A 26,695-nucleotide genomic window follows, 5' to 3' on the forward strand; every position below is an offset into this window, starting at 1 on the left:
GATAAACTTTAAGATGATTCATAATAACACTTCAATATCGATCTATAGAAACTATTCTTAGCCATCCACTGATAAACTTGGGTGCTTATGTCCTGAGTTTGAATGCTGACTCCAGCTCTAACATCTTGGCATCCTATGGTTTCCTCCTCTGTATGATGGGTTTGTGGTAGTACTTACCTCACTGGGTTGTTGTAAAAGTGCTTAGAACACTATGTGACTTCTCGTATGTGTCCAGAGACATTTGCTACTCTTTTTTTCTTCCCCACTTGAGAAAGCACATATTGGAATGCAAATAAATGCCAATCATGGTCTTTTAAAGATAGTTAACCTAATTTGTATTTTATAGGAATTTTACAGTCTACATTTATATTTTCCAATGAAAAGAAAGTAATCTATAACCTTCAGTTTAGAACCCACCAGCTGTCCTATTTTGAGAACTGTTGCTGTAAGTGGTTTTCTTCTCTGTATTGATGGGTACATTGGATTTTAACAGGTAGCTGAATGGTATTTGGAAAGCATAGTTCATCCATTCTGGCAAATAAAATAATTGAAGGATTTCATGAACTTAGACAAAGATATTTTGCTTTTAAAATGTTTAAATTGTTCAAAACATCTTACTGAAGAACTTACCTTTCTCCAGAAACCCTGAAAAAAATAATTAAAAGCTAATAAAGCCCCGATGTTGCACTAGTACGCGCGATTGTTCTTTTTGTAAGTGGATCTTGTTGAAATTTGTGTCTCTTAAACCAAAATTAAATACTGGACATATTAGCTGAGCTGTTCTGCTCTACATATTCTGGAGAAATTAATTTCAGACTTATTTGCATATTCAAATTATATTATGGGCTAACTCACATGTATAGAGGAGACTGAAGACAGTTAAGATCCTTTATTTCAAAATGTTTTAAAGTGTTGATTGTGAGAATTTTGATTTTCTTTCTATCCTAAGACAGATTAGAGCTGCATCCCCTGCCCTACAGATGGCAACCTGCTCTTGGAGGTTCTAGAAAGCCCAGTAGCAAGATAGGCTCCTTCATCGTCTCCTCTACCATTCTCACTTCCAGAAAACCTAACCTTCCTAAGACCTTGAAGAGTAGAAACATCTAACATATTTTTAAAAATCCTTTACAATAAATACTATGTGAAGCACAGCCGGCTTTATAAGCTATTACCATGTTAACATTATTTCTTTAACTTCAATATACTTCTTAGCCCATTTTCTATTTCAGGATGTTTATCTCCGTGTAAACAAAATGAAACACCGCACAAACTCTTAAATGGCTGCGGGAAATGCCAGACAGTTTGTGGAAAGATCAAATGACAGAAGGAATGGCCTAAGAGTTGGCGAGAAGCTGAGTCCCTGCAGGTTACTGAAGTCAGGAACCTAATTAATCAGTGACAAGAATGCAGTGGGTTGTTGAGTCAATGGCTGAATGGGAAAGTTATAAAAATGCTCGCAGAAGACGTGTCCTCACTCCTGCGCTGAGCTGTAACTAATTTTGGATTAACAAAATTTGTGTGCTGAATGAATGCTTTCTTTTTTTTTTTTCCCCAACTCGACATGCCCGTCTAGACCTCAAACTTTATTAGTAGTGAAGAGAAAAATCAGCTGGATTACTGAAAAAAAAAATTCAGGCAGATTAACAGATTACTTACCCTTTGTTAAACGTCTCTCTTGCCTGAAATGCTAAGAAAGTGAGGGTCAGGTCTTGTGTGGAGAAAGGAAGACCGCCCCCTCCTCTGTTCTGTACAGGAGAGTTTCCACTCCTAGTCAAAGGGTGGTGCTAGTTCTTTATTTTTGACTTGCTGCGTTTCCTAATTTCATGGTCATAACAGCCTCCTGTCTACTGCTTCAGAACGGATTTCACCAAAACTGAAAATGCAGTCTCCATGCTCAGAAGCTTCTTAACGGGCTTGAAAGGTTAGTGTTCCTTTCTCTTGCCCATTCTGTAGCATAAGAAGACAGTCTTTGAGTGACATTCTTCTCCTCGAGTAGGTACTCCCATTTCTTTTCCTCAATGTAAGTTTTTTCTTCTTGCTATATGTGCTACTATTTACAAGCGTGATGTAACTTTAGAGCTTCCCTCTCATGTTAAAAGATGTTCATTTTTTTCTTCTTAATGCTCCGGGGATATTTGCTCAGTTGCTGGCAAGCATGACTACGGCATTAAAATGTTGAATCTAAACTTGGTACAAAGTGGAAACTCACTTTTGGAATAATATTCAGCTGAGTCAGAGGGCAACACAGCCACCCTTTTCTCAGGCTGTCTGCCTGCCTCAGATAACGTACACTTACTGGATCCAGTCCTAGCTCTGAGTACTGTATTGTAGAAAAGGGCTGGACTTTTAGAAGTTCCTAATCGGGCTGATCACAGGCTAGCACGAGCACGCTACCTGTTTTCTTAAACTCTGGTGGCGTAATTTACGTTGAGCTTGAAGTCAGCAATCCGAATAAGCCATTATTGGTTTCCCGTCGCAGCCAAGGTTTCTGAAAAGCTACGCAATCTAGCAACACAAAAGCGAGACAGCCCGCCTTTAAAGTGCCCTGCGATTTTAGGCAAGTTCATTTGAGTCTTGCTGCCCCAGTCTGCTCTCATGTGAAAAAACTAGTGGTCATTTTTGTTTTCGGCGGGATGGTGTGTGCCTCAGTTCCTCCCCCACATATGGCAGCGTGCTACTTGAGTAATGATGTGGCAGTCACAAAAGACAGGGCAGGATACTTTCATTTTGGTTAGAGGAATGCCACACGTTTCAGGAAATGTGCGTTAAGTTGTAAGTTTCAGGCTTTGTCAAGAGGGTAGCTGGTTTCAGACATGCTCACCGAAGCCAACGTGATTTTTTTTCTTTTTTTTTAAATAAGGGTTGGGCTTTATCGGGACTTGGGATCATCGTACTGATTCCTGTTCAAATTTCTGTTGGCTTTATGGGCCAGATCTAACAGGCTTGCAGAGCAACTCCTAACACGATGTTGCTGGGAAAGTCCTCTGGTTTTGAATGTGGCATATATTAATGTTATGTATGGTGTAGCTTAATGTTGAGCATGAACTTATGAATATGAGGTAGAAGTCTTTGAATTTTATCTTAAAAAGCTCAGAGCGCCAAAAGAAATGAAATTGGATGGGAACTTCTGAGACCAAGGGTTCAGAGCCCATTTCTACTCCATACAACTCCTTTGTGTTTCTCAAAAGCAAATATTTGCTCCCATTTTGTTACGATCCTACGGAGACCTCGGCACGCATGGCTATAAGACTTCAGAGGTTAGATGCAATACTGCAGAGCTTGTTAAATTTTCTAGGAAGCTCGGAATAAGTATAAGGTAGGTATCAGAGACACAACCTGTCTTTAAAAAGTGCAAAATTTCGATTATAAATATAAGGGTCACATTTACCAGCAGGATATTTTTCTTAGGCCCTTGCAAATATTTGTTTTGTCTTATTGCTGATGACACTCGAGGAAAGGGATAAAGCTCATGTGTCTTAAACTTGCTGCAAGGACAGTAAAAAAAAAAAATTATCTTCCATGTAGATTAACTCTGACTTTTCATTCAGTTGTGGATTTAGAGCTAGCTACCGCCACCTCCCCGCCAACACTCTCCTTAGCCCCCTGTAAACATAAATATTCACACTGGGTGTCTGCTACACAGTTATCTGTGGGTTCTTTGAGTATCTGTCCATGTTCGTTCAGCCCAGTTGGTCAGAGCAGCCGCTTGGGCTGAGGGCCCGGTGGTTGGGCTTCAGTTTGCTTTGAACAGTGGATAGTTGTGCTCCATGGTAGCAGTTTGGCTACAAAGAAAAATAGGCAAGAATGGGAGGAACCAGCTCAGAGTAGACCATCCACATTGTGAAACAGTCCTAGCATATGTTTCATCGATGTTGGTTGAGACGCGGTCCTGCCCACCTGTCTTTATCAAGGCTGTGTCTCCCTTGTTAATCCCCTGTGAAGCTCCCTACAGTGCTATGTTTTAAGGCCGGTACTTTACAGGTGGCTTCTGGTGATGGTGGGGGGTTTGCCTTTTGGGCGACATCCCAGTAGACTCCCTCTGAATCATTCCCACTGACCACAATTGCAAAACCTTGCACACCAGTGAGTTTTATGGCTCTTTCTAAGGAGCATAACATTTTTTTTTCTCTGAAAGCGTGTGACTTTTTTAGAGGGTGAAGAGGCTTACATTGTCTATTCACCCATGAAAACATTCGCCAGAAAGCTTATACTTCTGCTTAGGTCTTCCATAGCAGTAACTCTTTGGTGAGGGTTCGGACATTAGGTAGTTCAATTCACCAATCCACAAGAGATGGCTGAGTCCAAGCCATACGGGGCCCCACCCCCCCACCCCAAACTGTGTGGTTCACCTCTGGTCTCAAATGCCTCACTTGCAAAGTAGGGATAATGAAAGTAGCTACGGATGTAATTGTATGGAATAAGTGAGGTTGAACCACTCATGAAATGACTTGTCGTCTTCAGGTGTTAGAAACTCACACAGGACAGAGTCATTTTTATTGCAAGCATGTACAGTGCCTGATAATAAGTGTTGGTAGAATAAATGACCAAACTCACGGTCAACACCATCGCTGTTAGGAATGTGTATTCATCTGATTGTAGCCGGGAACTTGATCTGAAAAAAGAGGGCAATCAATCCAGTCAGCTAAGCGTGGCACCTGTAGAAATGCCACCGCTTTTGTAATGAGCAGGAAGCGTTGGAAGAAACACAGACGCCTCTAACATCCCTCCCTCCCTCCCTCCCTCCCTCCCTTATTCCTTTCCTTTGTGCCTGTGGGGACAGCTACTTTCCTTTGTGATGAGAAGAGTAGCAAAGAAGATGGGCAAGTTCTTGCTGAGACAAGTATGTCAAAAACTTGTTGCAAATGCTTCACATCCGTTTTGATGTCAAAAGAAGCATTTTCCTTGTTTGTTGGACAAGGCCTGAGTCTGTTCACACGTAGAGTTGTATGCTAACTTCTAATTCAGTGTAACACCCAAGACCTGAGTTAGTCTCTCACTCAACAGCTCTGTAACAAATACTTAGTGCCCATGAGACGGTCGTAATAGCAATTATATTAGCATCTGAGGTTTAGGGAGCTCTTCGCGTAATACTTTTTATAGGTATTATCACATTTAATCCTTATAACAACTCCAGATGGTAAACAGTATTATGATTCCAATTTTACAAGTGAGCAAAGTAAGGCTTTGCAAAGTTGGGTACTGTGTCCAACGTTAGAAAGCTTTATAAATGACAGCCCTAAGACTTGAAGATAAGCCTATCCTTTTGCAAAGTTCACGCTCTCAGCCATGACTTGATGCAATTTTCTGAAGGTTTAGATCAGTGTGGTCCTTGCCTTGGTGAAGCAAGGTGAACATCTGGGGCTGGCAAGAGATAATGGCAGATTTCTCTATGCTGCAGTGTCTTCATCTGTAAAGGGAGAAAAATAAATAATAATTCTGACCTATAGAAGCTTTATGGCTATTGGTAAGGATTAAATTTTATATATATATATATATATATATATAATACATATAAGAGCTTTGTAAAATATTCAGTTTTATAAAAGATAAGTTTTTCTATGGAACGCATACTTTATTACTTAGTTACCTGTAAAATCTTGTCACTAAGTGTATGAGAGTAGCCTTGGTGTGGTGCTGTGAAAAGCCACGAGAGGTGGGTCAACTTCTGTCCTAAAGAACCGAGCGTGTGCACAGTGGTGAAAGTGTGGCTGGCCAAGTGTGTGAGTGTGGCAGGCAGGATGGGTGGGGTTTTGGAGGGAGAGAGGCAGACAGAGCCAGCATGTTACTTCTCTCAGTAATTCTCTTCCTGGGACCTCCCTGGAGCCTTCGAGATTCTCTCCGACTTCTTCGAGAAGACAAGTGGCTAGAAGCTGTCCTAACCTTTCTGTTGTAAAAACCACGGTGATTTGTATTGGTTATACACCCGGAGCTCCATTTCCCTAACCCCAGCCTTCAGGAGCTGAATCTGACTTTACTCTCCTGTTTGTAGCTGTCACTAACCCTCAGTTCTTTGGGGTTTCTTGCTAAGAATGGATACAAATGAGGCACAACCCCTTTTTTGCTGCCTGGAAGACGATAGGCCCTTTATGGGCACTGCCAGTCACAAGGGGGAAGAGGTAGGCCACAACAAAATGACAATCCTGGGGAAGACGAACAGTGTGGGTTCCTGCCCTTTGCTGGCATAGTATGTTGCCATTGGGCTTTTGGCATTTCTTTTTCCTCTGTTCTCACCAAACTCTTCTCTTATCACATGGCCAGCAGCTAGCTGAGCTCTCTAAATGAACCTCTTCCCCTAGGTTGGTTCAGAGGAGGCCCTGGAAACCCTTTTACAAATAGGCGGTCAGCAGTTCTGAGACCCTTCTTCCCTCTGTGGTTCCTAGAAATGATCGCATCGGGCTATTTCCTTAAAGAATTTTGATAAAGACGCCAAGAAATCCAAAGAAAATTTGTTTATCTCACAGAAAACATTTGTCTTTTGTTTCCTCGTTTTTATTGGCTACAGCCAATCATTTGTCAAGATTCATTTTCATAAAACGATTTACAGAAAGGTATTTGATAAAGATGATCACAATATATATAATAATCCACTTAAATATATTTTTCTTTAAAACCATGTGACAGGGGCGCCTGGGTGGCTCGGTCAGTTGAGGGTCTGACTCTTGGTTTTGGCTCAGGTCATGATCCCAGGGTTGCCGGACGAGCCCTGTGATGGGCTCCATGCTGAGCTTAGAGCCTGCTTGGGATTCTCTCTCTTTCCCTCTGCCCCTTTCCCCTGCTTGTGCTCTTTCTGTCTCTCTCAAACAAAACAAAACAAAACAAAACAAAACAAAACAAAACAAAAACAACTATGTGAAAAGTGCAGATATCCATTTTTTATATGGATTTTTGAAAATCCTACTTGCTTCGAGTTTATAAAAGATATTTAGAGATTAGGGGTATTCAGAATCCGGTATAGTTTAACTTGACCCACACTGTTAAATTCTCTACCTGATTTTACTTAAGGAAGAAGTAATATTTTAAGGGCCCTGTTGTAGTTTATTAAGGTCTGTCCCCGAGTCTCTGCTCCTACACAAACCAAAAGAAACTCAAGTGCAAAGATGGGTTTGTTTGTTTGTTTCAAATTTTTATTTAAATTCTTGTTAGCTAACATACAGTGTAATGTTGTTTTTAGGAGTATAATTCAGTGATTCATCACTTACATATAAGTCCCAGTGCTCATCAAAACAAGTGCCATTCTTAATGCCCATCACCCATTTAGCCCATTCCCCCACCGACCTCCCCTTCAACTCAGTTTTTACTTGAAAGTTTATTTATTTATTTTAGAGAGGCAGCATGCATGAATCGTAGAGGGGAACAGAGAGAGGGAGGGAGAGAGAGAGAATCTCAGGCAGGCTTCACACTGTCAGTGCGGAGCCTGATGCGGGGCTGGAACCCATGAACCGTGTGATCATAACTTGAGCTGAAGTCAGACGCTTAACTGACTGAGCCACCCAGGCACCCCAACCCTCCATTTGTTCTCTACGATTAAGAGTCTTTTATGGTTTGCTTCCCTTTCTCTCTCTCTCTCTCTCTCTCTCTCTCTTTTTCCTCCCCCTATGTTCATCTGTTTTGTTTCCTCAATTCCATATGTGAGTGAAATCATATGGTATTTCTCTTTCTTTGACCGACTCATTTCACTTAGCATAATACATTCTAGTTCCATCCACAACATTCCAAAAGATAAGATTTCATTCTTTTTGATGGCTGAGTGATATTCTATTATATGTATATATTACAACAAAGATGGGTTTTTTTTTTTCAGGCTTGCACTCCTGTCCCTTGGAACGCATCGGGATACACCAGGGGCTTGGGACGTAATTGCTGTGTTCAGTAGGGCCTGACATGTGCTTTGACATTGACTGTCAGTTACGGTCAGTAAGGCACATAATATGATATACGACTATTACCTAATAAGTGTAGTGGGTGCTACCCAGTGTAATGTTACAGAAGTAACGCAGTGCAGTAGAATGTGATGGGTGCTTTAAGAGTGATAAGCACCAAGGTGTGTGAAAGCACAGAGACGGGAGATTATTTCTGGTTGAGGGGGGTGGAGGACGGGCTGGGGAGAGAAGTGAGATGGACAGGAGGTGCTTAAGGATGGCTTCATGCAGGAAGTTTCATATAGACATGTGTCCATGAGCTTTCAGGATGTGTAATGCTTGTGCAGGAAGATGTAAGGAAAGGGAAGAACATACGCAAAGGCACGGGGAGAAAGGGGTTGGGGAATCATCCACCAACCTGCGAAACAGAAGTGAGATTCGTGCTGGGAGGCTGTGTGAGATAATTTAGGACCACACCTTTGGACTCGATTGTGTAGACATTAAAGATTGTTGGGTAGGGCTGGGATGAGATAAAAACGTAATCTTAGGGAAATATTGTGTAGATTGACATTTTCAGATGAAGAGTGAATACATCAATTTGGAGGTGATTGGAATAGTTCAAGAGAGGTGTAATGAAGCTTAAAAAATCTTTCAGGGATGTGCTTTTTGAAATCATGCTTGTTTTGGGGTGTAAAGAAGATTTTGTTCCAAAAGTGACCAGCAGAGAAAGAAGGGTGGAGGTCAAAATATATTACTATGCCACCAATGTGCTGAGTTACCTTAGTTAACAACTTGCATGCTCAGTGCTCTATTTTCCCAACTGTACAATGGGAATGGTAATCATAAACTCCTATCAAAGATCCCATCAGTGATACAATGCAGGTTAAGTGATGGAACTTTGAAAAATTACACGCCTCATATATGTGTAAAATGCTGTTAACTTGGAATACTGTTAGAGCAAAATTATTTTATTTGGACAAGACATAGATTCAGAAGAAAATAGTTCATATTTCTATAAGATTAGATTATGATTATTATAATTTGTTTCTAGTTATTCAATAGGTGCTTTATATTGGGTACTGAACAAATCTTTAGAAAAATTTTATTGTGGTGAGAACAGTCAATGTGGGATCTCTTCTCTTAACAAATTTTAAGTGTACAATACATTGTTGTTGGCTATAGGTCCAATGTTGTACAGCGGCTTTCTAGAACTTATTCATCTTACTTAACTGAAGCTTTATGTCTGTTGATTAATAACTCCTATTTCCTCCTCCTCCTCTAACCTTTGGTAACCACCATGCCAATCTTTGATTTTAGGAATTTGACGGTTTTAGATACTTTATATAAGTGGAATAATGCAATACTTGCTTTTCTGTGTCTGGCTTGTTTTACTTAGCATGCTGTCCTTAAGGTCTATTGCTGTTGCATATTGTGGAATGCCCTTCTTTTTTAAGGCTAAATAGTATTCTGTTGTGTGTATATACCACATTTTCTTGATCAGCTCATCTGTTGATGGATAGTTAGGTTGTTTTTGTATCAAACAGACTATTTTGAACAGGGCTGCAAGGAACAGGGGAGTGATAATAGCTCTTCAGTTTCCTGATTTCAATTCTTTTGGATATATACCCAGAAGTGGGGTCACTGGATCGTATGGTGGCTCTATTTTTAATTTTTTGAAGATGGTGCATCGTGGCTGCAGCATTTTTCATTTTCACAGACAGTGTGCAGGGGTTCCAATTTCTTCACGTCCTTACCCATACTTGTCTTTTGTTTTTTTTTTGGTGATAGTCATCTTGACAGGTATGAGATGATATCTTGGTGTGGTTTTGATTTGCATCTCCCTGATCATTAGTGGTGATGAGCACTTTTTAATACACCAGATGACCATTTGTATGTCTTCTTTAGAGAAATGTCTAGTCGAGTCTTTAGCTTATTTTTAATCAGATTATTAGTTTTTCTATTATTGAGTTGCATAGTTCCTTATGTATTTTGGAAATAACCCCATATTACATATATAGTTTGCAAATATTTTCTCCCATTATGTAGTTGTCTTTTCCCTCTGTTGATTGTTTTTGCTGCACAGATGCTTTTTAGTTTGGTATAGTCCCGCTTGTGTTTTTAAAATTTTAATTTTGTTGTTGTTGTTATCTGTGTTTTTGGTCATATACATGAAATCGTTGCCAAGTCCAATGTCATGAAGTTTGTCCTCTTTTCTTCTAGGAATTTTATGATTCCAGGTCTTACCTTTAAGTCTAATTCATTTGGAGTTGATTTTTGTGTGCAGTGTAAGGGACATCAAATTGTAGTTTTTTACATGTGGATATCTCGTTTTTCCAACAGCATTTGTTGAAGAGATTATCCTTTTCCTGTTGTGTATTCTTGGCACCCTTGTTGAAGATCAATGGACTGTATACATGTGGACTCATGTTGGGCTCTCTACTCTGTTCCATTGGTCTATATGTCTGCCTTGGCCAATATCTTACTGTTTTGATTATTGTAGCTTCATAATATATTTTGAAATCAGGAAGTGTGATGCCACCAGCTTTGCTTGAATAAATCTTACAATTTTGAGGCGCCCTTTTCTCACCAGTTGAATGAGGCATTGGATGTGAAGAGCTGTATGGTTCCTGTGGTCATGCCTATGATTCTATAATTCTTGCTTTCAGCAACCTCCATTTAGAACAGTGGGTTGAGATTCCATCATAAGTACCATCAGAAACACAGGCATCTATACTGAGAATAAAAGAAAGATATGTCATCATTCCATTGATTTAGGACTCTAGTTGGAAAAGAAGATAGTGATTTCTCTTGCAACTGACCAAAATGCTCTATGCTAATGAGAATGGGGGAGCTGAATCCAGTGATTTGAGGGTAGAGGGAAGCAGGCAGATTGTGTTTTCTATTTGCCTCCTTTTCCTTTTCTTCTAGGGATAATAAAAGGCAAGGATGCCAATTAAAAGAAAAGGCAAAGACTTACTGGGGTATGGGGCAGGGTGGTGGGGAGAAAGGCCGAACATACTAAATAAGTTAATTTGAATTGCAATAAATCTCAAGTGATGATATTACCCTCCTGAGAATATTCCATGGTGGGCAATGCCCGGGCTTTGAATTTCAAGCACAGAAGTTCAGGGAGAGGATGACATCATAATATTCAGCATGAGGAATATTGTTCATATTGGTTTGTTGGTCTATACCTCCATGTCATTTAGGCTTCATAAATCAAGCAAAGAGGCACTTCAAATCTAGTTTGTGAAGGCAAAGGCTCCTAGAAAAATGTTTTCTAGGAAAGGAAAAAGTAGAAAGCAAAAGGTCTCCTGCTTGTGGCATTCACGTTGCCTAAATAATATTAATGTTGAATATTAATCATTTGGGCCAGTTTGCAAATTCTTCACATGCGGACTAGGCAGGGCCCTTGCTTTACTCTCTCCTCACCATCTGGATTCTATCCATTTTACTCCTCCCTCAGCACTTGGAATAGAAACGAGATTTAAATGTGCCAATTTTCTACTTGTTAGCAGCCATGGTAATATGTTCAGTGGGAGAGGGATTTATACTGTTAAATAGAAGGAGGGTTTTGGATAGCTTAAGGCTTTAATTTGTTGATGGGATTCCTAGAATCCACCACCATCCATACTTGAGAATTGAGTACATTAGACAAGTTTGTAGAATCACAAAAGTGTAGCTAATGAGGGCTGCACTTGATTTTCTTATCCAGCTCTTTAGTTCTAAATTTATTGCCAATTTTATTTATCAGACTTATTCTCAGAGGAGTAGTATTTGCTGTGGCCACAAGGAAACATCTGTGAGCTTAAACCTTAGAGGCAGTTAGCCAGTTAGAACATTTGGCATATGAGGCTTTGATTGCAGAAGAGAAAAATTAATCAAGGCGATCCTTAAAAATATTGAGAAGGCAACTAAGAAAAATGTCTTATCACTGACACACTGAAGTATTGAGTTCATGTTAATTAAGAAATGTCAGAATACATAATGAATCAACGAGGAGTGTCATATTATGGCAAGTTTGGAGGTTGATGTCAATCTCTACTGCCAGGATTTATGGTAGATTATATAATGGAATCCTGCGTTCTAAGAGATCAAAGGAAAATGCTGGCTCTTTCTCCCTCCATTCTCTTAGGTCAAGCCTACCCAGCAAGAAGCCAAGTGGAGAGTTGAGCAATTATCTGGAGTGGGCAGTAGAGACAGCCAAAACCAGATAACGCACAACCAGAAAGTCACCATGGAGGGAAAATGTGGACTGAAAATAGAAGGGATGGGGGTAGAACGTCAAACAGTTTGGTCAGTGTCCACTGTTCAGATTCACTGGATAACAGCCAATTCCTTGCTTCATATAATTATTTAGAACGAGTCTAAAAGACTGGGTTAAAAAAAAATGAGTTCATTACCAAGGTTGTTGCATGTTTGTGCAAATTTTCTCTGTATCTGTATTTACTATCTGTGACATGTCTAGTTCTGAGTATTTCCAGGGATTGCATCTTACTATTTTTAGATTACTGGGTTGAGGTGGCTGAAGAAGCCTGTATTATCTGTAGGTTCACAAGCAGAAAAATTTTCTTTTATAGATTAATTGACTATTATATTTAATTAGCTCCCACCCCAAGCATATGCTTATGAATTTCCCATTGAAAAATCTGGTATTCTCCTATTTTATCATTCCCTCATGTGGCAATTTCTGTATCTCCTTGATTTTAGTAGAACATATTAATGAAGCATACAAGCGCCCTGTAACAGGATTTGCATTATTTTTGGTTTAAAAAAAAAAAACTACCAAAGTCTTAGATTAATGTGTTTTTTTCCTCTTATTTGATGTGGAAATCATAAACTACTTACTCTGAGCAGATGTTTTCTAGACCAAAAATATACTTATCTGTCCATTGGCCCCTATAAATCTGTCATTATACACCTGTTAATCTTGAAGACTCCTTAACTCAATGTTAAACTTTCCATTTTTTGTTTTTTAGTTGAGAAAATATTCATAAATTGGGTTCACTGATGCTTAGAATTAGGAAAAAGCACAGTCATGCTAGTATTTCAGATGGCAAAACAAAGTTAAGTCAAAAAACTATTTTTTTTTCACTCATATCCTGTACATTTGAAACTGTTGTATAGCATTTTAGAAACAACAAAAAATAACCCAGGGCCTTTTATCAATAGCTAGGTCTGATGTTTGAAATCCACAGTGAAAATCGCCCAAGGAATATTTTTGAAGCACTCCAAGGGAATCTACTTGAATATCTTATAGTAAGATAAAAATTTAGGAAGAATTTTACTCGCAAGTAAGGATTAAGAAAGCTGTTTTATAAGTAAAAGTGTAAAAGAATGTATTCAGTGGCATTGCTAAATTCCTCACTTGCTCTGCACAGTGACCGTTCTTCCCATTATATAGCAACGGCTGAATCTGTGGTAAACCCATACCACATAGCCACAGCAGGTGCGCCTCTGCTGCTGAACACATACTTGAGATACTGTGGGTCAAGACTTTTTGGTCTAATGGCAAAACCCATCTACAGAAGTGGAAGTGATCTTACGGACCTGAGTTGGTATAGCCAATGGTGGTATATGCATTCTCCATAAATGCTTGCTAATGACGTCAATGGTGAAGAGCTTATGCCCTGCTCAGCTTTTTAAAAGAATATGATCAAGGTGCCTGGGTGGCTCAGTTGGCTAAGTGTCCCCACTCTTGAATTTGGATCAGGTCATGATCTCATGGTTTGAGGGATCGAGCCCTACATCGGGCTCTGTGCTGACAGTGTGGAGCCTGCTTGGGATTCTCTCTCTCTCTCTCTCTCTCTCTCTCTCTCTCTCTTTCTCTCTCTCTCCCCCTCCTCCAGCTCCCACCGGCACGTGTGTGCTCTCTCTCAACATAAACATTAAAAACAAAGATTATGATCAAGGAATTTGAACTGGACAAGTGAAACATCAATTCTTTAGTGTCTATTGATGAGTGAGACCGCTCTGATCTTTAACTACCTTGTTTCACTTTAGTGAGAAATCAAACCAGCTGTAACTAAGGAAATCTTCAGAAACCACCCATAGCCTCCTTTCACTCCCAGTTAAAAACAAAATGGAGAAGAAAACCAGAAAGACTCAGGCACAAAAGCTTCTGCATATTGTCCAGGACTGTAATACCTAATCTTAGCGCAGCTCTTTTCGAGAAAGGATGTAGATATGAATCTGAATTTTGAATCACCACTGAGGTATGTGTGAATATATTCGTTTCCTCTTTCTCTCTCCTGACTTCTTCCATGAATACATGAGATCTAATTTGGCTGTTCAGTTTGGAAAATGATTTTTCTTTAATTTCTGTGATTGTAAAGAATGTATTGCCAGGGGCTTAGTAGTACACTGGGGTCTGTGAACACTCCATGTGTGTTTCTTGAGTTGAAGTGAAGGATACAGTCTATAAGCTACCACCATTTAAAAAAATCCCCTGCCTACAGTGTGTGGGTGAAGTTTCCTTACCTGTCATCAGGAAGGTTAACAAACTTATCTACAGTATTCGATGGTCCATTCACCATACAGAAGACCCAAACTGGAAAAAAAAAACCCCTCTTTTATTTAATTCTTTTTCCCTCAGAGCTCTGCCATAGCTGCCAGTAAGTGAAAACATTTCCTGATTTGAATTGCACAACCTCCTTCTCTTGCCAGTTGTACGGTGCTAATAAGAAGCAAAATGTGTGTCTAACTTAATCCTAAAATAGAACATCTTCAGAATATAGACTTTGTATATTCAGTTGCCCACCCCAAAATAGAGACACGACTCTTATATTCTCAGTCATTGAGATATTTCTATTGAATTTAATTATTCAAAATGACAAGTGGCAGTTTCATAAGGAAAAAAAAGCCTATTCGGAGGAGAGGTGACCGTTTCACTTGTATTTGTGATCGCCAAGTAATCACATCGGTTTTTATTTAAACGTAAAAGAGAGAATAACTTACTGACTTTCAAGTCCATTTCTCATTTCCTCCACAGAACATTTCTAAGCTCGTGAGCAAACCTCTTAAAAAGACGTGCATATATTACAATGAGAGAATAAGTTGTCAGCGTTGCCTGGAAGTCAACTAGAGGGGCTGTGTATTAATTTAGCAATTTACAAACCCGGTACCGGGCATGTGACATAAAAGATCAAAAGCCTCTCTTATTTGTAAATACCATGCCATCCTTCAAAATGGCCAAAAGCACAGGAAGTCTGAGTTCAGGGAGTAGTACCATAAGGTTTATTTTTATGGAACCTGCCTGAATTGCAAGGGAGGGCTGGGAGTGGGACACAGGTCTGTCTGCCAGTCAGCTGGAGATGCCAATGGCCTACACCTGATTTCACTAAGGACCGAACAGGCCCGTATTGTTCGGGGGCGTGGGGAGGGGGTACCTTCCTCATTGTAGAACTGGCCGGTTTTAATGAATTATTTCAGGAAACTTTTGTTTGGACCTTGTCTATCCTGCTGTACAGGAAATGAAGGTTTCTAGGCAAAGACTTTACTTAGTGACTAACCAAAATGTTTAATAACATCACCAATTCCGGGCTTTACCACTGTCCTCAAAAGTGCAGTGGGACTGGTCGGGCCGGTCTTCCAAGGGTGGGGACGCACGACTGTTTCTGGGCACGCCGAGCTGTCAGCCTCATCTGCAAAGGCACGGCTGACTGCAGGCTGTTAGAAGCACCGCAAAACCTCCTCTGGCTTAGGAATTTTGACTACTGATAGTTTTATTCCTGATAGTGGGAGTCTGAGCGGCTGTGAACAAACTCTCATGTGAATCGCAGAACCGCCGGCAAGGTGAACTGCCGTAGTTTGTAGGTCCGGCTTCCAAGGAGACAGTGCCTGTAGCTATTTGCCAGCTCAGTGCAGACAGTTAGTTTGGAGAGCAAGGAGGGAGACAGTGAAGAAAGAGGAAGGAAGGGAAGGTTTTTAACAAATAAAAGTCCTCTACCCCACTGGGGCTGAAGACAGTAGAAGCAGTGTAAATCACTGGGAGTTTGGGTCCCCACAGCTTTCAATATTCTGCTTCCTTTCTTAATTTTGCGTACTTGTACACACTTGTCAGTCTCTGGGTGGTCTGCAGTTTCTCTTCCCACATCAAGGTTCTGCATTCAAAATAGATTTTTCTGGAGTGGCCTGGGGTTGTGCCGTTGCTGGGACTTTGATAAAGGTCTGGAACGAAACCGTTGGGATTCCCGGCGCCATTGAACCTGGGGCTCGTTGTGCGTCTCTCTGAATAATTATGTCACTTAGGCAATAACACCAGAGTCATAGCCCCCCATTTTTATTGCCTTTCCGTTTATTAACGGCACATAACATCAGTGTTTCTCCCACTCTGAAAGATAATTGGCTCTCTTAATATTAAGTGTTGTCTTAGGTAGAAAGAATCTGAGGGCTGAAGAATAAAATACATAAAATATATGTTAGTAGGTTAGTGTGGTACTCACATGTGGGCATTGATATGTGCGTGCATTCTTTCTTCCTTTCTTTCTCCTTCCTTCCTTTCTCCCCTCTCTTTCTTTCTTTTCTTTTCTCTTCTTTTCTTTCTCTCTCTCTCTCTCTCTCAAACTACAAAAATCAATTCTGTAAAGTCCTATTTCTCTTATGATCTACTTTGCTCATTTCTGGAGTCCGTCAGTTCAGTCAAATAACTAATGTAAGGTCAGTAATACTACCTGTATATTTACTGATCATATTTTTCTGCTATACATGGTGCTTTGTGCCTTACAGAGAACAGCTTATTTAGTCATTACGACATCTCTAGGAGTAGATATTGTTATACCCACTTTCTAGGGAAGCAAACGCAGGCTTAGGGAAATCAAATAATTTACTCAAGTTCATCCATCTGATAAATGGTATAATAAGGTTTGAACTTAGAACAGTAAATTCAAGATCTTGGCCACTATAAATGTGGGTTTTTTCAGGTTATATTTGCAAGCAAAGGGCTTAGCTGCTGAAGGACACGCAGAAGCAGTATAAAGAGGAAAAGTCTCTGGCCTTGAGCTCCTCTAGAATGAAGAGCTCAAATTTCCACTGTGAAATGGTATTTGTGTTCCACTGCATGGGACAAATTCTTATGATTTTCTTTTTACTTGTTGGAATTCATCCACTCAAGTCAAAAACTCTGAGTCTAAGCCTTTAGAAGGTATGGGCAGTGACTTTCCTTTTTCATTATCATAAGAGTACATTTTCTGGCCTATAAATGACATTTAATAGAGTTGACTGATTCTATCTGGATGAATTTTACTTAGCAAAAAGACAACAGGCAGGGTTTAGCTGACGGAAGTCTTGATTTATCAAGTTCAATTCCCATTCTGACTTCTCTCCCACTAATGAAAATGTGTCACCAGATTCGATCTCAAACTAGAGAGGCGGAGGGGTTCTTTGACCAGTAAACCATAGCCAGAACAGTCATATTTGCTTTGCTAATCAAATTTGACATAGATGAATGGTAAACATTATTTTGGACACGTATGATGTAGAGATGGCAAGAGATGGCTCAGATGCAGAAGGACTGGCGGAGGGAAGGATAATCCACAAAATTGGTAAATCACTCACGAATCATCAAGAACTGAATACAGTATAACAATATGTGTTCCTCTGTATTAATAAAGAAGCTACCATTATGCTCTCTTCACTCTCCATTTAGGTCAGATTACTTCTCTGCTATATTTCCATTCTTACTGGTACTTATTTGCTGTGATTTCTCCCAGTTTTGACTCTATCTTGTGGCTCTACTCTTGTCTCTAGGTAAATTGCAACCCAGTAAATATGTTCCGGTATGGTTTATTGTAATTCTCGCCTTTATGCCAGGTGTCAAGAGAAAAGACGTCTTTTATTAATTTATTTGTCTGGATGTGTGCTGATAGGAGCCCTAATACACACTTAGATTATGGTTGGTTGAGTCTAACAGATTCAGTTTTGTTCGTTCAACTGGCCTGTCTGCATAACAGTGCCACACAGCTAATTGCAGTAGTTTTCTACTCATCTTCTTGACCGGACACATCGTAGTAAATAAGATGGACTAGAATTCTCTATCCAGTCTGAAGCTACATGTATACAACAACAATGCATTCTCATGAGAAGTGAAAATCTTAGATATCTGGAAGTTTGGGGTCCATGATGCCAAAGAGAGCCAGACACCAGGAGCTAGAATCAACTGGGGACATGCATGCACATATTCACGTCTACATTTTCTTCCCCCTGCAGCATGAGGCCATTGTTTTGGCACCAGTGTAAACATGCCCTTCAAAGCGTTAAGTCGTATTTTGTTACTAGTTGAGTATCAGAAAGCTTTTCAGAATGGTTTTATGACTTTTACTCAACTCACACATGCAGAACACATTTTTTTCCACTTACTTTGCTAACAGGGGAGATTGGCCAGTGTGTTTTGAAGAAATCTGTTCATGTTTCTGTTGATCTTTCCTCAATCCTCCTGGAACAAGATGTAGTGTGGGGAATCCCTGTTGCGTCAACCGCAAAGCAAAAGACCTTCCAAGGGATGGGTGGGAAGGAAGGTGGGAGGAGAGAAGCATGGCTCATAGGGTTCATGTTTATCTTGTTGGCTTGTCGGATCCTCTCATGGAGGATTTTCTGGGACGAGAACAAAGCTCATTGGTCGTCCTTGCTGTGCCATGAGACTTCACCAGCTCCCTTCACTGCAGGCTTGTTTTTCTCTTCGCACATTAGTGCCTTTGCCTTGTGTTTCAGATGAAACCCTTTCTACCCAGGAGGAGACCCAAGGGAGAAAATGGAGCAAGTGTTTTTAATTTTGAGACCTCAGCCCAAACTATCGAAATCTGCTCTAACTGGAAATCTGAAGAAATAAATTATGAATGTTGTTCAGTAGAGGTAATAGAAAAAACGGCTTTGCTGGTTTGCATGGGAAGGCTGTCCGTGTAGCCTCTCTGACACCTGACTACCTGAGAGATTCATCCTGGAAACTTGAGGATTTGTATGATACGGAAGGGATATTTGTCAGTCTAGGGGATTCTGTGCTTCAGCTTTTGTCTGTGCTGTAGACACAGGTTTGCATTATGAGAGCCCCGGCACCCAGCTTTCTGAAGTTGAAGGAGCCTTGGAGGAAATGATGCTTCTGAACATTTAAAATTGAACAGTTTTTGTTTTCAAATGAATCCATTACCTCTCTTATGCTTCCATTTTGAAATAGTTACTGTGCTTTTGCATAATGTAGACTTCATAGTAATTTTAAAAAATTTGGAAAAGAAAAGAATAAAGATGTAGAGAGAGATCACCTATATACTAACCAGTCATAGGTAATTACTAATAATATTTTAGTATGTGTTCTTATAGTCACTTCCTTAATATGTATGTATGCATATTAAGTAAAATGAAAAAAATTTCTACAATATAATGTTAACAAAACTAAAAATACAACATAATTTCCATGTGCAAAATACACATATATATACAAAATACGTATTTTAAAAATTGAAATTTTGGTGTACCTTGGGTTTTCACTAATATTACATAGTATATATGTATAACATAGTATAAAATACACACCTGTGTATACACATATACACAGGTGTGTATTTTGCAAATTGAAATAATGTATCTTATAGAATTCATTTAACATAATTTAATTACTTAGGTGTTTTAATAAGCATTGTTATCCACATATCTGTTTACTTCCTTAAAAATAATTCCTAAAAGTAGAAATACAGTGTCAAGGGCAAAGTCAATTTCAAGGTTCTTGAGGGAATATTGCCAGATTTCTTCTCTCTCCTTTTTTTTTTCTCAATGCTTTCCTCCTCATTTCTTTCTACTTTTATTCCTTAAAATTTTTTTTTAATTTTGTTTTTTATTTTTTAAAATTTACATCCAAATTAGTTAGCATCTAGTGCAACAATGATTTCAGGAGTAGATTCCTTAGTGCCCCTTACCCATTTAGCCCATCCCCCCTCCCACAACCCCTCCAGTAACCCTCAGTTTGTTCTCCATATTTATGAGTCTCTTCTGTTTTGTCCCCCTTCCTGGTTTTATATATTTTTTTGTTTCCCTTCCCTTATGTTTATCTGTTTTGTCTCTTAAAGTCCTCATACGAGTGAAGTCATATGATTTTTGTCTTTCTCTGACTGAATAATTTCACTTAGCATAATATCCTCCAGTTCCATCCACGTAGTCACAAAAGGCAAGATTTCATTCTTTTTGATTGCCGAGTAATACTCCATTGTATGTATGTATATATATATATATATATATATATATATATATATATATACACACCATATCTTCTTTATGCATTCATTCATCGATGGACATTTGGGCTCTTTCCATACTTTGGCTATTGTCGATAGTGCTGCTATAAACATCGGCGTGCATGTGTCCCTTCGAAACAGCACACCTGCATCCCGTGGACAAATGCCTAGTAGTGCAATTTTATGGGTCGTAGGGTAGTTCTATTTTTAGTTTTTTGAGGAACCCCCATCCTGTTTTCCAGAGTGGCTGCACCAGCTTGCATTCCCACCAACAATGCAAAAGAGATCCTCTTTCTCCGCATCCTCACCAACATCTGTTGTTGCCTGAGTTGTTAATGTTCTCCATTCTGACAGGTGTGAGGTGGTATCTCATGGTGGTTTTGATTTGTGTTTCCCTGATGATGAGTGATGTGGAGCATTTTTTCATGTGTCAGTTGGCCATCTGGATGTCTTCTTTGGAGAAGTGACTATTCATGTCTTTTGCCCATTTCCTCACTGGATTATTTGTTTTTTGAGTGTTGAGTTTGATAAGTTCTTTGATTATTTCCTTCTCTGTGCAGAAGTTTTTTATTTTGATGAGGTTCTAATAGTTCATTTTTGCTTTTGTTTCCCTTGCCTCTGAAGATGTGTTGAGTAAGAAGTTGCTGCGGCCAAGATCAAAGAGGTTTTTGCCTGCTTTCTCCTCAAGGATTTTGATGGCTTCCTGCCTTACATTTAGGTGCTTCATCCATTTAGAGTTTCTTTTTGTGTCTGGTGTAAGAAAGTGGTCCAGGTTCGTTCTTCTGCATGCCACTGTCCAGTTTTCCCAGCACCACTTGCTGAAGAGACTGTCTTTATTCCATTGGATATTCTCTCCTGCTTTGTCAAAGATTAGTTGGCAATACGTTTGTGGTTCCATTTCTGGGTTCTGTATTCTGTTCCATTGATCTGAGTGTCTGTTCTTGTGCCAGTACCATACTGTCTTGATGGTTACAGCTTTGTGGTATAGCTTGAAGTCTGGGATTGTGATGCCTCTTGTTGTTGTTGTTGTTGTTTTCAAGATAGTTTTGGCTATTCGGGGTCTTTTCTGGTTCCATACAAATTTTAGGATTATTTGTTCTAGCTCTGTGAAGAAAGCTGGTGTTACTTTGATAGGGATTGCATTGAATATGTAGATTGCTTTGGGTAGTATTGACATTTTAACATTATTTGTTCTTCCTATCCAGGAGCATGGAATCTTTTTCCAGTTTTTGGTGTCTTCTTCAATTTCTTTCATAAGCTTTCTATAGTTTTCAGTGTATAGATTTTTCACCTGTTTGTTCAGATTTATTCCTAGGTATTTTATGTTTTTTTGTGCAACTGTAAATGGGATCGATTCCTTGATTTCTCTTTCTGTCGCTTCATTGTTGGTGTATAGGAACGCAACCGATTTCTGTGCATTGATTGTATATTCTGCAACTTTACTGAGTCAATGAATCAATTCTAGCAGTTTTTTTGGTGGAATCTTTTGGGTTTTCCATATAGAGTATCATGTCCTCTGCAAAGAGTGAAAGTTTGACCTCCTCCTGGCTGATTTGGATGCCTTTTATTTCTTTGTGGTCTGATTGCTGAGGCTAAGACTTCCAATACTATGTTGAATAACAGTGGTGAGAGTGGACATCCCTGTTTTGTTCCTGACCTTAGGGGGGAAAGCTCTCAGTTTTTCCCCATTGAGGATGATATTAGCATTGGGTCATTCATATATGGCTTTTATGATCTCGAGGTATACTCCTTCTATCCCTACTTTCTTGAGGGTTTGTATCAAGAAAGGATGCTGTATTTTGTCAAATGCTTTCTCTGCATCTATTGAGAGGATCACATGGTTCTTGTCCTTTCTTTTATTGATGTGATGAATCACGTTAATTGTTTTGTGGATAGTGAACCAGTCCCGCATCCCAGGTGTAAATCCCACTTGGTCATAGTGAGTAATTTTTTTTAATGTATTGTTGGAGCCGGTTGGCTAATATCTGGTTGAGGATTTTTGCATCCATGTTCATCAGGGAAATTGGTCTATAGTTCTCCTTTTTGTGGGGTCTCTGTCTGGTTTTGGAATCAAGGTGATGCTGGCTTCATAGAAAGAGTTTGGAAGTTTTCCTTCCATTTCCATTTTTTGGAACAGCTTCAAGAGAATAGGTGTTAACTCTTCCTTAAATGTTTGGTAGAATTCCCCTGGAAAGCCATGTGGCCCTGGACTCTTGTTTTTTGGCAGATTTTTGATTACTAATTCGATTTCCTTCCTGGTTATGGGTCTGTTCAAATTTTCTGTTTCTTCCTGTTTCAGTTTTGGTAGTGTATATGTTTCTAGGAATTTGTCCATTTCTTCCAGATTGCCCATTTTATTGGCATATAATTGCTCATAATATTCTCTTATTATTATTTTTATTTCTGCTGTGTTGGTTGTGAACTCTCCTCTTTCAGTCTTGATTTTATTTATTTGGGTCCTTTCCTTTTTCTTTTTGATCAAACTGGCTAGTGGTTTATCAATTTTGTTAATTCTTTCAAAGAACCAGCTTCTGGTTTCCTTAATCTGTTCTACTGTTTTGTTTTGTTTTTTTTTGGTTTTGATAGCATCAATTTCTGCTCTAATATTTGTTATTTTCTGTCTTCTGCTGGTTTTGGGTTCTTCTCTTTCCTTTAAAACATAACTATATTGCAAAAACCCTCTTTAAAGCTTCCAAGCAAAAATTATCTACAATTCCATCTGGAAATCACTATTTTGGGCCAGGTCACCTGTGGTCCTTGTCCATGAACTTATTCTGTTATTATTTCCATTAATATAATGGATAGAATTTTTTGTACTTTTTTTTGTTACCACACTATGCATAGTTTCTATTATGCTATAGTGTTTGTCTTTCTTCCTTCTCCTTCCTTCTTTTTGCCTTGCCTGTACACCTTTAGAGAAATCAATGAACACTGTTTGATGTGTGTCCTCTATCTATTTCGCTGTGCTCACACAACCTGATACAGACACATATACCCCTGTCCAGGGGAGTGGACCTTACTTATCTTAAAATGTGCTATCAGGTTATATACACAGTATATTTGTGTGTGTGTGTGTGTGTGTGTGTGTGTGTGTGTGTGTATTACTCTGTATCTTGGTTTTCTCACTTTGAAATACATCTTGGAGACTGAAAAAGATAGATCTATTTTCTTCTTTTCAGTAGTTGTGTGAGGTACGAATTTGCTACAATTTATTCAAGTATTCTGCTATCAGTAGGCATTCTGTTGTGAAAAAAGTTTTCAACACGTAAAAAAGTGCTGTCGCTACAAATATTTGTAGACACATATTCTTAGCTATTGGTGGTTTTATTTTTATGGTTTAATTTCCAGAAATAGAATTGCTGGTTCAAAGGGTATGTGTATTTTTAAGTTTTAATGGGTTTTCCCATATTATTCTCTAAAAATATAGCAAGTCACATTCCCACCAGCAGGAATGTTGAAGAATATTATTTTCCTCATATCTTCACTAGGGCTTCTATTTGTTCACTTTATAATTTTTGCTAATCTGATGAGTAACTTGCACTATTAATTTAATTTTAATTTTCTTAACTTTCATGAGATTGAGTGTCTGTTCATATTATTATTGTTCCTCTGGATTTTCTTATCTGTTAATTACCTGTAAGTATCCTTGGCCCACTTTCCTAATATTGTTGCTTTTTCCTTATTAATTTGTAAAATCTCTTTGAATACTATAGATTATTTTTGTCACATTAGTTGCTATATCTTTTACCGCCAACAATTTCTTCTTTGATTTTATTTTTGTAATTTTCTGCCACAAAATTAAAAAAGAGTCTTGTGATATCACATCTATCTCTGTTCCTTTACAAAATCTGGGTTTCCTGACTTACATTAAAAGGTCTTCCCATCTATTTTCTTAAATTTTCTTCTAATTTAAATTCTAATTAGTATTTTTTTCTCTTTTGAACATTTCAATATTTTTTTCCATCTGGAATTTGCTTTTGTGCAAAGGTAGAGGGTCCTGCTGTATTGTCTTCTAGATGGATAGCCAATTGTTTAAGCATTATGTATTTAATCAACTCTCTTTTCTCTAGTACGTTAAATTTCTCCATATACTACTAGTGTCTGTTTTTTAAATTCTTTTCTCTAGTCCACTGTTCTATTTTTATAGTTTCAGGCCTGGACATATTGCTTTGCTTATAATAGCTGTGGAGTATATTTTAACGTTTGTCAGGTTGATGCCTCTCCTTCTTCTTCATCCTAGTTTGGTCTAGTTTACAACATCTAGGCTTCCCTATGAAAACTAAAGAAATTTTATTAAAAAATCAAATAAGAGGAAAGCATATTGGATTTATGATTGTAATTAACTTACATGTATGCTCTAATTTTCAGTGGTTTGACAGCTTTGTGTCTTTACAGTTGTTTAGACTTTGTGTTAGATTCTTCCATAGGGTTAATCTTCTTCATATTGGTCTTGTATCTTTCTTGTTATGTTTCCGTTTAGAGTAAAAGTAATCCAGTAAGAGGAATAAAACTGGAAGAAGATATATCAAACCATTAACATTAGCTGGCCCTGGTGGTAGGATTATGAATGGTTTATTTCTGTTTCTTCCACTTTCCATATTCTCCAACTTTTCTATAGCGATCTTGTATTATTTTTATTATGGTAGGAAGTTAATAAAGTTTATTTTATTTATTAAAAAATGTTTTTAATGTTTCTTTATTTTTGAGAGAGAGAGACAGAGTGTGAGCAGGGGAGGGGCAGAAAGAGAGAGGGAGACACAGAATTTGAAACAGGCTCCAGGCTCTGAGCTGTCAGCACAGAGTCCAACGTGGGGCTCGAACTCTGGAACGGCGAGAACATGACCTAAGATGAAGTCAGATGCTTAAACCAACTGAGCCACCCAGGTGCCCCAATAAAGTTTATTTTTTAAATGAAATGGGAATAATACTGTCTTGGAAAATTATATATACAATAGTTCCTCATGGACTTCTGTTATTTCCCTGGATCTTTGATTTTCAAGAGGAAAGGTGGTAGGACATAGGGAGGAAATCTTTGTTCATATTATGTATGCAATTTAAGACAACATTTTCTTTATTATTCACCATTTTAACCTAGCACTTAGCTGGTATCTGGGAGCACTCTGGACATTTGATGAATGAACGAGTGTTATAAAACATTTTAACAAAAATTTTTAATATTTTATATTTGGAAAACAAAGAAAATCTAGTGTTTTCTTAATGTGAAATAAGAAATTGGAATTGAATAAAAATATCTTGTTGGTTGGTGAGAATATATGAAAGATACACATTCTCTTCTGTGTATCAGTAATAAGAAGTTGTACTAAGGAAGCCAATTCTGCCCCAAGGGTTCTATCTGGAGGGGGAGCATGAGATTCATCTATTTATACGAAGGATGAGAAACACTGCATGGAATTACAATAAAGAGTCATCTTGTTGTCTTAGTACCTAGCACCGAGAGTAGCACTGAATAAGTACTCTGGGCGGATTGGTAAACTAATTACAAATATTTTAAAATAATTAAAAACTAATCAAAAATAATTAAAAAGTTATTTTGGGTGACCAAAGAATTGAGTATTTTTTTAGGCTTCTCATTTTTTAAACACGCAACGGATTTCTGCATTTCTACCTGTTATTGAAATAGTATACCAGTGAGAAAAAATTATACGAGGACTGGGAGAAAAAAACTCACATCTGTCCTTGCCAAGGGGCTGAATGCGGAGGTGATGGAGTGGTTTTACTACCTAAATGACTGCAAAACAGGTGATGGTGCCCCAAGGAAGTCCTTGGTGCTTGCTGATAATTGGTAGTGTTTGTTCAAATCATGCTGTCTTATTGGGCCTTAAAAATATCTTTCCGTTAGCTTCCACTCCAGCAAGAGAAACGAGGAGCTGAGGAGGGTGGGATGCTGCTCACCGTTTTGCTAGAAGGTTTAAACTTCCTTCCGCCTCTTTTCGGATGAGTGTCCTTTGCAGTTCTTCCTCTTTTTATCATCTTATTATTTGACTCCCCTCTTGTTCCCTTCCTCACCATCTCTGGGATTCCCAGAAACAGCCTGAATCAGGAAGAGTGAGGGAAAGAAGAGAAGAACTCATCTTGCTGGTTCTTCATCCCTCCCTCTGCGACCTCTCTTTCGGCAAGCTCTGCCTTCATCTGCAAGCCGAGGCGTCCGTACTCCAGCAAACAGTAAGCTTAAGGAGCAGGGACAGATGTCATTACCGTAGATGACAGGTGCTCCAGCAAAGAGCAAGGGTAGAGCACGGAAAGGTGGAGGGGCTGTGCCAGTGTGGAGGGAGGATGGAGCTGGATGGCTAAGGCAAACCTCACTCGGAAGGGGGGCAGTTGAGCAGAGACATGAATGAGGTGAAGTGAGACACTGGATACTCGGGGAAGGAATTTCCTGGCAGAGGGAAGGGTCAGTGCTCTATGCCTTGGGGTTGAAGCATTCCTCCCAGGAGGCAGTGTGCTTGGAGCCCGGCAAGGGAGAGGGTGGAGGGGTCAGGGAAGAGCCAGGGTCAGTGCGCTGCCTTTTCACTGGGGAGTCCAAAAGGGAATGCTTTGGGTAAGTTTAAGTGGAAACGTTCTCAAATTTGTTTTCACACTGTTTATAAAGCTCACTTT

At 39.0% G+C, this 26,695-nt stretch overlaps 1 protein-coding gene across 1 annotated transcript in view; it reads left to right on the forward strand.

The window, feature by feature from the left end:
• Positions 1-1,621: 1,621 nt before the first annotated feature.
• The window catches only part of ESR1 (estrogen receptor 1), a 376,750-nt gene continuing 351,676 nt past the window's right edge, over positions 1,622-26,695 (forward strand). The window contains exon 1 of the mRNA XM_043592625.1: positions 1,622-1,921. The gene's annotated coding sequence lies outside the window, so the exon portion shown is untranslated. The remainder of the gene's footprint in view (positions 1,922-26,695) is intronic.

Source organism: Prionailurus bengalensis, chromosome B2, assembly GCF_016509475.1.
Source record: "Prionailurus bengalensis isolate Pbe53 chromosome B2, Fcat_Pben_1.1_paternal_pri, whole genome shotgun sequence".
NCBI classification, from domain to species: domain Eukaryota; kingdom Metazoa; phylum Chordata; class Mammalia; order Carnivora; family Felidae; genus Prionailurus; species Prionailurus bengalensis.